Source organism: Xyrauchen texanus, chromosome 36 (genome assembly GCF_025860055.1).
Source record: "Xyrauchen texanus isolate HMW12.3.18 chromosome 36, RBS_HiC_50CHRs, whole genome shotgun sequence".
NCBI lineage: Eukaryota > Metazoa > Chordata > Actinopteri > Cypriniformes > Catostomidae > Xyrauchen > Xyrauchen texanus.
The window spans coordinates 36764024-36777059 of NC_068311.1; positions in this window are offsets into that span (position 1 = coordinate 36764024).

Below are 13036 nucleotides of genomic sequence, written 5' to 3' on the forward strand. Positions count from 1 at the left end.
GTCCCCGACCCTCTTGATGGAGGCGAGCGCGATCAGCAGGGCCGTTTTTAGAGAGAGGGCACTGAGTCCAACTGATTCTATAAGCTCTAAAGGGGGGTCTCTGAAGGCCAGTGAGGACCACTGAGAGATCCCTGGAGGGGAACAGGCTTGGCCGGGAAGGATTTAATCTCTTAGGGCCTATTAGGACCCTGATTGTCACAGGTTAACCTGGTGACTCTATAAACTTGGACTTACAAACATACACCCATTTCACGGATACTGTGCATTGCCGGCAATATTTACATCTGTGTACACATCAGGAACGTGTTATGGATCTTTTGCTTTGTTCAGTCCAAAGTTTGTCACTGCTGTGTTTTGTTAAAGTTTGCAAATCTTTATAGGTTTTCTTAAAGTTTGTCATTATTTTCCTAAATGAACAGAATGCCAGAACACGCAATAATTTATATGATAATTACCTTTATTTTCCCACATATTTTCCACAAACCTTATTGCAGTTAAACTTCCCGGGTTCACACTCTGCACAACCAAACCCATAATCCAGGTTAAACTGTTTTTTAAAGCAACAGCCACATCACTTCCTGTGGAAGATACCATTTTGGGTGTGATGTCAGAGGAGGGGGGATTTGGAAACAGTTGTGTTTGTCATATAATTTGTTGTTAAACTCTTTTTCTGTTAATGGTTGTTGTTTTAGCTGTTTGGAAGGTTTAAGTGTTGTGTTGGGTGTTTATATTATTTAAATTGATTGTTACAAACGTTTTAGTTTTGTACCTCAGGTTGGTATGCCCTATAGGCGGGGCTTCAGCCTATAAATAAGCTTGCTGGCTTAAAGGATAGCAGTTTTTTTATTGTGAACTTGTATAGTAAGCAGTGTTGCGAACGTTGGGCCATTTGGTTTAGCCAAAATTAGCACATTGTTGCTGTTTTCTTTTCGTTTTGTACAGTTTTTATTTATTTTTGTTTCTCCTGCACTGTAAATATTTTAGCACTCTCCAATAAAACACCATTTTGGATTTTGCATCAACTTTTTTGTACAGCACGTCATTTCCTTTTTTTCCACTCCAACTGGTTGGCCTTCCTACATATGGTGTCAGAAGTGGGATCCTCCCACCAGTGAGTGACGTGCCTGCATAAGGTAATGCCCTGCTGACATGCCACCCAAAACGAGGGGTCAGCCTGAAGAGGGCACAGATGCAGTAATGGACCAAGTTGCTGTTGGAGGTGTTGCCGAGTAGAGATTGCTGCCTGTGGAAATCCCAGCCACTGGGGGAGATGCTGCCATCACAGCGCTGGCACAAATGTTTCAGTCATTCATGCAGTATCAAAAGGACCGGGATGAAAGGCAGGAGAGAGAGACTTCTCGCCACGAACAAAATTACAAGGTCCTCAGCCACCAGGTCACCCAAATGCAGCTAGACATGGAGCGGACAAGACACGGAGCTTCGGAAGGAGCTGCAAAGTGGGTGATAGACCATGAACCTCGAATAGCCAAGCTGGAGGACAGAGATGATATTGAACACTACCTTACAACTTTTGAAAGACTTGCAGAGGTGTATCAGTTCATGCAGTTCGTCTTATTCCCTTGCTAACTGGCAAGGCCCGAAGTGCTTTTGTGGCTATGAATCCCTCACAAACCAGAGACTATGACCAAGTGAAAGCTGCAATTCTAAAAAAATATGAAATCGGTGCAGAGACATACCGGTTAAGGCAAGGCAAGGCAAGGCAAGTTTATTTATATAGCACATTTCATACATAATGGTAATTCAAAGTGCTTTACATAGAAGAGATTAAAATAAGAATAAAAAAATAAGAATAATTGAAACAGTTTAGAATAAAATAAAATAAAATACAGTACAAACAGTCGGACACACAGTGGCACAGTGCTCATTCAGTAAATGCACAGCTAAACAGATGTGTTTTGAGTCTGGATTTGAATGTGACTACTGTAGGAGCACATCTGATCTCTTCTGGAAGCTGGTTCCAGCTGCGGCTGGCATAATAGCTAAAAGCAGACTCTCCTTGCTTAGAGTGAACCCTTGGTATTTCTAGCTGATGTGATCCTAATGATCTGAGTGATCTGTTGGGTTTATATTCAGTGAGCATATCTGCAATATATTGAGGTCCTAGCCCATTGAGTGATTTATATACCAGTAATAATACTTTAAAATCAATCCTAAATGTAACTGGGAGCCAGTGTAAAGACCTGAGGACTGGTGTGATATGTTCATATTTTCTGGTTCTGCTCAGAATCCTGGCAGCAGCGTTCTGTATGAGCTGCAACTGTCTTATGGTCTTTTTGGGAAGGCCAGTGAGGAGTCCATTACAATAATCCACCCTGCTGGCGATGAAAGCATGCACAAGTTTCTCTAGGTCTTGACTGGAAACAAAGCATCTAATTCTTGCAATATTTTTCAGATGATAGTATGCTGATTTAGTTATTGCTTTGACATGACTACTGAAACTAAGATCTGACTCTAGAGACACACCAAGATTCCTGACTTGATTTTTAGTTGTATGACCCCTAGCGTCAAGGTATGCATTCACCTTGAGAACTTCATCTTTGTTTCCAAACACAATGACTTCAGTTTTGTCTTTGTTTAACTGAAGAAAGTTTTGGCACATCCAACTGTTTACTTCATCAATGCATTGGCACAGGGAGTCAATGGGGCTGTAATCGTTAGGTGATAGGGCTAAGTAGACTTGTGTGTCGTCTGCATAGCTGTGGTAAGCAATTTGGTTCTTTTTCATTATTTGGCTCATTGGGAGCATATACAGGTTGAACAGGAGTGGCGCAAGAATTGAGCCTTGAGGGACTCCGCATGTCATGGACGTCCACTCAGACTTATGGTCTCCTATACTCTCATAATAACCTCTCCCTTCTAAGTATGACCTGAACCATTTTAGGACCATCCCAGAAAGCCCCACCCAGTTTTCCGGCCTGTCAAGAAGTATGTTGTGATCAACAGTGTCAAATGCAGCACTGAGGTCGAGTAGTACCAGTACTGATAATTTTCCTGTATCAGTATTTAAGCCGAATATCGTTTATTATCTTTATGAGCTGTCTCTGTGCTGTGATGCGATCGGAAACCAGATTGAAAATTGTCAAAGTATCCATTTGAGTTCAAGAATTTGTTCAGCTGATTGAAGACAACTTTTTCAATGATCTTGCCTATGAAAGGAAGATTTGAGATCGGCCTATAGTTGCTTAATATGGTCTTATCCAGATTGCTCTTTTTCAAGAGGGGCTTGACAACTGCAGTTTTCAGGGAGTTTGGAAAACTCCCAGAGAGAAGTGAGGAGTTTATCACTTCTAGGAGATCTGCTTCTAAACAGTTGAACACACTTTTGAAAAAAGATGTGGGAAGTGCATCAACGGCGCAGGTTGATGTTTTAAGGTGCTGTACGGTTTCTTCCAAAATTTTGCCATCAATTTCTTTGAAATCAGACATAGTAACTACTTTCTCAGGTTGTGGTTTGATTTGAATGACCGCAGCACAACTCAAGGATGTGCTGATCACCTTTCTGATATTATTGATTTTTTCAGAGAAGAAAGAAGCAAACTCACTGCACTTGCTGTCTGACAGCATTTCACTGGGAATCTGGCTTGGGGGGTTTGTCAGTCTCTCTACAGTCGCAAAAAGAGTGTGTGTGTTGTTTAAGTTGCTGTTTAAAATATTCGAGAAGAAAGTCTGTCTAGCATTGCCTAGTTCCATATTAAAAGCATGGATGCTGTCTTTGTAGATGTTATAATGGACTACAAGTTTTGTCTTCCGCCACATGCGCTCTGCTTTTCTGCATTGTCTTTTCATATTTTGCACTGCTGTTGAGTTTCTCCAAGGTGCTTTTTGTCTTCCACTCTTCTTCCTGACTTTCACAGGAGCAATATCATCAATTACACTTTTAACTTTTGAGTTAAAAGAATCAAGGAGAAAATCAACAGAGTCAGCAGATATACTTGGTGTTAAAGATATAGCCTTCATAAATAGTACACTAGTGTTCTCATTTAAGCATCTCTTCTTGACAGACACAGATCTAGCTTCAATGGCAGGAGAGATAAATATATCAAAGAAAACACAGAAATGATCAGATAGTGCTACATCCTTAATAACAATCGATGAAATGTTTAGACCCTTACTGATAAGTAAATCTAGAGTGTGTCCATGATTGTGTGTGGGTCCATGTACATGCTGAGTCAGATCAAAAGTTTTTAAAACAGTTATGAGTTCTTTTGTCATATTGGTTTCTGCATTATCTATGTGAATGTTAAAGTCTCCAGCAATGGCAAAACAGTCAAACTCTGAGGTAATTGTTGATAACAGTTCTGTAAAGTCCTCAGTGAAGGCTGGAGAGTATTTTGGAGGCCTGTAAATAATGATAAGTAAAATGCGTGGAGCACCTTTAACACACTACCCAAATATTCGAAAGACGGGTAATTCCCAAATGATATTTGCTTACATTGATAGACAACTTTAAAGAGAGCAGCTAAACCCCCACCTCTCCTACCTTCTCTGCAGACACTCAAATAAGTAAAGTTAGGAGGGGATGTTTCATTAAGGACTGTTGCACTACAGCTGTCTTCTAGCCAAGTTTCATTTAGAAACATAAAATCCAGGTTGTATGTGCTTATTAAGTCATTGACTAGAAGTGATTTATTTTTAAGTGAGCGGATGTTTAAAAGTGCTAACTTAACAGTTTTTGTCCCCATTGCAATCTTAGTTTGGCGTGTAATAGGCACCAGATTAGATGGGTTTGCTGTACTGGCTTTTGAAGGCCTTAGACATTCTATGATGTAATCGAACAGCAATAGAGATTGATACAGGCACACTGGGGTTCCCGCTTGTTTTGTAAACATTTGAGAAAGTTACTGTTATCATAGCGGGGACCCAACACATATCACTGAGAGCTGGTATCAGTTGTTTTTGGTTCACCTCGAGCAGATGGAGGAGGGTGTGAGCCCTGGCGTTGTGGCAGAGGTCGAAGAGCTCTCACAGGAGGAGGGGGAGGGCGAGCTGGGCCCGCAGGTGCTTGAGGGGCCTGACGTTTTTTGCTTGATATCTGGGGGCTTGCAGCAAAAGAGTGGGATAGTTTGGTTCCAGCATACACCAGTTCTTCCATTTTCTCTGAGAAACACAGATGTGGAGATGCTGGAGAGAGGGATAACGTGTCTGGTGAGAGGGGCTGTAATATGCTGTCCTGGTTTCCCTGGATGTTTTCCAGAAAGTCGTCCTTGGGTGCTGAATCTTGGAGCAGTTCTAATATGTGACAGTCTGTCTGTGGTGAACTTTGTGGGCAGGGCTCAGATGAGATTGTGTCCATGAGCAGAAATTGTTGTGGCTGAGTGGTGTTATCATTGTCCTTGTGTGATTTGTCAACTGCATGTCCATTCAGGTGCTGAAGTGAAGTCCTGTGGTCATTCATACTGTGTCCAGGTGTGTGTGTGCCATTCAGATTGAGTGGATTGGCACACACTGCAGAAGGATGATTGAGGGAGAAGTAGATATTGTCCTTTAGCACTCTTGAACCAAGTTTGTTTGGGTGGTGGCCATTCTGTCGAAACAGTTGCCTCTGACTCCAGAAAAGATTGAAGTTGTCAATGAAGTTCACTCCTTTTATATTGCAGGTTTTTTGCAGCCATGTATTAAGCCCAAGCAACCGTGAAAACCTGTTTGTTCCTCTTGCTGGAAGTGGTCCACTGATGAATGTTTGAACTTTCAGTCTTTTAATTGTTTCAAAAGTTCATTGAAATCCTTTTAAGGAGTTCTGACTGCTCTTTATGAATATCATTCTTCCCCACATGAATGATGAGTCGATTTGCAGTCTTATGTTTCATCAGAATGTTCTGAAGTTCCCTGTTTACATCCGAGGTTGTTGCTTGTGGAAGGCAGCATGTAGTTGTATCCCTGCTGCTAATGTTTCTGATTATGGAGTCACCCACTATCAGAGTCCTGGGCCCGGCTGTGCTCTGAGCTGAATGCCGCTGTCTGCTCGACCTTGAGCGGTTAAGATTCCAGTCCCTTAGTACCCCTGCCGATGAGACCCCTACGGAACTCTATATCCGACTGAAGGACTTGTTCTCCAAATGGGTACACTTTGAGCAAAGTAGTAAGAGGGACATTATGGAGTCACTTGTGTTGGAGCAGTTCCTGTGAGTGTTATACCCTGAGGTGAGGACTTGGGTAAAGGAAAGAGATCCTGACACCGCTGCAGAAGCTGCAACATTTGTTGAGGCCTACATTGCTGCACGAAAGGGACCTGGAACCACTGGATATGCTGGCATCCTCCACTCTTCGAAGGGTAAGTCTGATGGGTTTGGGGTGGGTTCAAACTCTCAAAGTGGCCCTAAAATCTTTAAGCCCATTCATTCTAAACCCCCATTAGCCACAATGCCCCAGACAACAGTTAAGGGAGAGATTGTTGTATGTTATAACTGTGGTGAGCCAGGTCATACCCTTTTGCCCACTCAAAAGCCTAAGACAACTGGTCTTTGTATATATATCTGGTCAGGTCACTTGGCTTTTATGAAGACATTAATGTGAATTGCAAAAAGATTTTACTGGCCAAAGATGTACAGTGAGGTTAAGGAGTTCTGTAAATCTTGTCCAGAATGCCAGCTTACTACTGGCCATACTCCTGCCTACGCACCCCTTATACCACTTCCTGTAGTTGACACTCCTTTTAAGCGAATAGGAGCTGACGTAGTTGGGCCTGTGGAAAAGAGTCAGAGAGGGAACAGATTTATCTTGGTTATTTGCGATTACGCTACCAGGTACCCTGAGGCATATCCATTACGAGAGGTCACAGCTAAGCAAATAGCCACTGTACTCCTACGATTTTTCTCTCAGGTTGGCATACCTCAGGAAGTGCTTACAGATCAGGGTCCAAACTTCATGAGCCACACCCTACAAAAAGTATATCAATTGCTGGGCATAAAGAGAGTACGAACCACCCCTTACCATCCTCAGACTGATGGTCTTGTTGAACGTTTCAACCAGACCTTGAAAACCATGCTGAAGAAATATGTTTCTGACACTGGCAAGGACTGGGACAAGTGGCTTCCATTTCTCGTGTTTGCATATAGGGAGGTGCCTCATGCATCTACAGGGTTCTCGCCATTTGAACTGCTGTATGCTCACCATGTCAGAGGGCCTCTGGATGTATTGAGGGAGAGTTGGGAGGCCACTGATAAACCAGATAAGAAAAACATTCTCTCTTACATACTGAAGATGAGGGAGCATCTGCAGAAGACAACAGCCCTTGCACAAGAAAATCTCCTGCAGTCTCAAAAATGACAAAAAGAGTGGTACGACCGAACAGCCAGATACATTTGAGCCAGGTGAGAAGGTCTTGTTGTTGTTACCAACGAGTGAGCATAAACTGCTGGCTAAGTGGCAGGGCCCCTACCAAATAAAGCGGAGAGTGGGTCCTGTGACATATGAGATCCAGGACCCAGCCCTTGCAAATCTTCCATGTTAACATGTTGAAGAAGTGGTATGCTCGTTCTACACAACCAGAATCTACGTCTGAGGAAGTACCGGGAACCACAAATGCTTTGTTCGTGAGATCCGTGGAGGGAGAGGAGGAAATAGAGGAACAATACCTGCCTGGTCGACAGGGGAACAGTCAGCTGAACTTTGAGCACCTGGAAGATGGTCAAAAGCTGGAACTTTTACAATGCATCCCAGCCCAACTCTTTATGGAGACACCTGGCAGAACAAACGTTATCCACCATCACATCACTCTCAAAGATTCCAAACCCATTTTTCAGCCAATATACCGGGTCCCAGAAAGACTTCTACCAGTTATGAAGGAGGAGTTGGAGACCATGCAGAGCCTTGGTGTTATTGAACCTTCAACCAGTGAATGGAGCAATCCCATTGTCCTAGTGCCTAAGAAGGATGGCAGTCTTAGATTCTGTCTGGATTTCCGTAAGCTCAATAGTGTGAGCAAATTTGACCCGTATCCCATGTCAAGAGTGGATGAGGTAGTGGAGAGTCTTGGAAGAGCGAAGTATCTCACCACACTTGACCTCTGCAAGGGATATTGGCAGGTTCCATTAAGTTCAGAGAGCAAGGAGGTGACCGCATTTAAAACACCCTTTGGACATTTTCAGTTCCGTGTCCTTCCCTTTGGGCTTCACGGAGCTCCGGCTACTTTCCAAAGGATGATGGACCAGATCCTCCGGGGAACTGAGAAGTTTGCTGCTGCATACTTAGATGACATAATCATCTATAGCCAAACTTGGCAGGAGCATATGGGTCATCTGAAGGACGTGCTACTGAGAATTAAGAATGCTGGTCTAACCATCCGCGCAGACAAATGTACCCTAGCCAGGACTGAGACACAATACCTAGGGTATGTGCTGGGTCATGGAGTAATACGTCCACAGGTGGGGAAAGTGGAGGCCATCAAGAATGCAGAACGGCCAGTGACCAAGAAACAGGTCCGTTCTTTCCTTGGACTTGTGGGGTGGTACAGGCATTTTATCCCAAACTTCTCTGAACGAGCTGTTACCTTAACTGATTTAACTAAAAAAGACAAGCCAAATAAAGTTAACTGGACTCAGGACTGTGAGAGGGCTTTCCAGGACCTAAAGGATTCCTTATGCACAGAGCCTGTTTTACAGACTCCCGACATTGAAAAGACTTTCACTGTGCAGACCGATGCTTCTGAGCATGCTATTGGGGCTGTACTGCTTCAAGAAGGTCAAGGTCAGCTCCAACCAATTGCCTACATCAGCAGGAAGCTCCTTCCCCGTGAATCCAGGTATTCCACAGTAGAGAAGGAGTGTCTGGCAATTAAATGGGCATTGGACGCTTTACGATACTACCTGGTGGAACGCAAATTCACACTTGAGACTGATCACAGAGCATTGGCCTGGTTGGGCCGTATGAGAGACACCAATGCTCGTATCACGAGATGGTTTTTAGCCATCCAGCCATTTGACTTTGAAATTTTGTACAAAGCTGGATCACAAAATTGTACAGCAGATTATCTCTCTAGGACACCTCAGGTGTCTGAGGAAGGGGGGAGAAATGTCACAGGTTAACCTGGTGACTCTATAAACTTGGACTTACAAACATACACCCATTTCACGGATACTGTGCATTGCCGGCAATATTTACATCTGTGTACACATCAGCAACGTGTTATGGATCTTTTGCTTTGTTCAGTCCAAAGTTTGTCACTGCTGTGTTTTGTTAAAGTTTGCAACTCTTTATAGTTTTTCTTAAAGTTTGTCATTATTTTCCTAAATGAACAGAATGCCAGAACACGCAATAATTTATATGATAATTACCTTTATTTTCCCACATATTTTCCACAAACCTTATTGCAGTTAAATTTCCCGGGTTCACACTCTGCACAACCAAACCCATAATCCAGGTTAAACTGTTTTTTAAAGCAACAGCCACATCACTTCCTGTGGAAGATACCATTTTGGGTGTGATGTCAGAGGAGGGGGGATTTGGAAACAGTTGTGTTTGTCATATAATTTGTTGTTAAACTCTTTTTCTGTTAATGGTTGTTGTTTTAGCTGTTTGGAAGGTTTAAGTGTTGTGTTGGGTGTTTATATTATTTAAATTGATTGTTACAAACGTTTTAGTTTTGTACCTCGGGTTGGTATGCCCTATAGGATGGGCTTCAGCCTATAAATAAGCTTGCTGGCTTAAAGGATAGCAGTTTTTTTATTGTGAACTTGCATAGTAAGCAGTGTTGCGAACGTTGGGCCATTTGGTTTAGCCAAAATTAGCACATTGTTGCTGTTTTCTTTTCGTTTTGTACAGTTTTTATTTATTTTTGTTTCTCCTGCACTGTAAATATTTTAGCACTCTCCAATAAAACACCATTTTGGATTTTGCATCAACTTTTTTGTACAGCACGTCATTTCCTTTTTTTCCACTCCAACTGGTTGGCCTTCCTACACTGATGATTAAGTCGTGCTTACCCAAAGACTTGCCACCTTCAAGGTGGACGGGGACAGCCTCCCCTCCAACCTCTCCTGCAGAAATAGGAGCACTGACCTAACTGCGCACCTCTGTGGATCTTCAGCCCAGGAAGAACACCAATTAGCGAACAAGCGCCACTTCAGGGCGTAAAGTTGCCTGGTAGAGGGGGCTCTGGCTTGGCTGATTGTGTCTACGATAGCAGGTGGTAGACCAGCTAGATCTTCCGCATCCTGTCCAGGGGCCAGACGTGGAGGTTCCAGAGGTCTGGATGCGGGTGCCAGAGCATGCCCCGTCCCTGAGAAAGAAGGTTCTTCCTCAGGAGAATTTGCCAGGAAGGGGCTGCACTCCTGGCAGGGGGCGAGTTCGTGATTGATGAGGAGGTACTGTAGCGGCGTCCTCTGGACTCGTCAGAACCGGCAGGCCAGGGAACAGTCGTGGGGCTGAGGGTCCGCGTCCAGCGTGCCGGGACTGTTGAGGTATGGAGTGCCGTGAGAACGGCATGTGTGGGCCAGGTGACCCAGAGACAAAGGAAATAGCTCTTTTATTGAGAATGTGGGCAAATGAAATAAATCCAACAAAAGATTCTCCTCCCGGCCCTCCACCGGGGGACGGAGCAGTCTGCTTACCTGCTCCGGAGCTAATGTCTTGGTCCCTGGGTCGATCGCCTCAGGAGCGCCTGGGAACCTTACAGATCCTCAAGGGGGTCCGTGAGGCGGGGGCGTCGACTTCCTGCGGGGTGCTTGACTCGTGGGCTGAGAGCTGGGCCCGGGTTGAGGCTGAGCAAGACGTTACTTTGCCGCAGGAGGACGCCCTCGGCGAGCAGACGGGGCATGGCCCATGGTGGCAGGCTTGCAGTGGGGCAGAATATGAGAGATAGCCTCCGTCTGTTTCCTCACCGCGGAAAACTGCTGGGTGAAGTCCTCGACGGTGTTGCCGAAGAGTTCGAACTGGGAGACAGCAGCGTTGAGGAAGCGCACATTGTCGGCCTCACGCATCTCGACCAAGTTCAGCCACAGATGACGTTCCTGGACCACGAGTGTGGCCATCGCCTGCCCGAGTGACTGCGCTGTGAGCTTTGTGGCTCTAAGTGCGAGGTCGGTCACTGAGCGCAGTTCCTGCTGCACATCGGGTTCAGGGCTACCCCCGTGCAGATCTTTGAGTGCCTTGGCCTGGTGGACTTGCAGGAGGGCCATGGCATGCAGGGCATAAGCGGTGTACGGCGGTGCTGTAGGCTTTGGCCGTCAGTGACGATGTTGTCCTACAGGCCTTGGAGGGGAGTACAGGGCGACCCCACCAGGTGGTAGGGCTTTCGGGGCATAGGTGAAGTGCAACAGCCCAAGTAATTGGTGTGTACCCGTGGGCCGATCCGCCATGGAGGGTTCCAGTCCAGCCCCACGCTGGCAGCAGCCCGGGCAAACATATCGGACATCTGCGCGACGGACTCAGCCTGCGCATGCAGGCCCGAAGGCAGCAGCCCAGGGCAGTCCTCAGCATCAGACGCCACGCTCTCCGATGCAGCAGCGAGCTCATCCACCTCAAGCTCTAGAGGATAGGCGGACTGGCTGTGAGGCGAGCCGCTGTAGCCTCGAGCACAGACAGGAGTCAACGAGCTTGCCGGGGGGCGGGTGGTCCGAGGGGGCGTACCTGGCGGAGCTGCACCCGCTGCCGTCCCCAGATCGCCTCCATCACCTGTTGTTGAAAGCAAGCCGTGACCGCAACGTTGCCAAGGTCATGCTCTCGCAGTGAGAACATGAACCATCCACAAACGTTGCCTCGGTGTGATCGCAACCCAGACACACGAGACAACGCCTGTGGCCATCTGAAGCGTAGAGCACTCTACTGCATCTAGGAACTACACAGGGGCGGAAGGGCATCTTTACAAAAACGCATCCTGAAAAGGACGTTCAACGCCAGCTGCGTATTTACTCTTTTAGAGGAAATAACTCTTTCAGAGAAAATCAGTCTTTATAAACTCTTTTATTTTCTTGCGCTGTCGAAGCGCCCAGGGGCAATCTGCACTGCCATGCAGAGAAGGAGAAAGCCGCTGTAATGCGCTGTCGAATCCAACTGGCAAGCGTCAGAGGAAAACAGGAACAGGTGTGTGACTCGCAGCTGACTGCAACATGACCATCGGCTGCGAAGAAAATTTCTGAATGAACTCGACGTATTTGCTCGCTTTTATACCCATTTGCCCAGAGGGTGAGGGGGATTGGCTAAGCAATGCCATTTACATGCCTATAAAAGCCACTTGAACAATCTTTTCAACCACATTTTTGTTAAAGGCATTCAAACTAACACAAGACTACAAATTTACACAATGTATAACTGTGCAAAACTAACTGAAACTCACCATATCAGCTGCCATATGGTTTAGTTGCAACATAGCACATAATGTCTAAACAGCTGCTCGAACAGTCTTTTCAAATCACATGAAAATGTTTATTTTACATTGTATGCATTCAAACAAACATAGAATACCGTCCATATCCACACACAGTGTATTACAGCATCAAACTAGACGATAAACTCACCAAATCTGCTTTTGCGTTGCTGTATAGCTGGAGTTGCTATAGAAGGTGTGACTGATGAAATGCTTGTCATTTATGTCTAAAAGAGCTGCTCGAACAGTCTTTTCATTTTTATTGTATTAAAATAAACAGAAGTATTGGAATACAATTTTCCAGCGCATATCTACACACTCATGTCTATGACAACAGCGAGAAAAACAATCAAATTTCAAACGCAATGTTTTATTCACATGAAACATATGTTGTTAATAATTTTTAATTGTGAATCTGTGTAACTATATATAATTTTTTTCAGACAGGCCTGCACTGCGATTTAAAAAATAAATAAAAATAAAATAATAATAAAAAAACATTATGGCTGTGACCATAGCCTATCACTAGTCTTCCCTTTCCCCCAGTGACAAGTGACATCACGGCACGTCACTTTTACCTCAGACTCGTATCGGAGCTCGTCATATACTTTACACACACACTCACACACTTGAGTTAATTCAGTATTTACAGTTAACTGTAAATATTTACAGTTTTATGTACACTATTGCCACAGAAAACAAATTATTTATTTA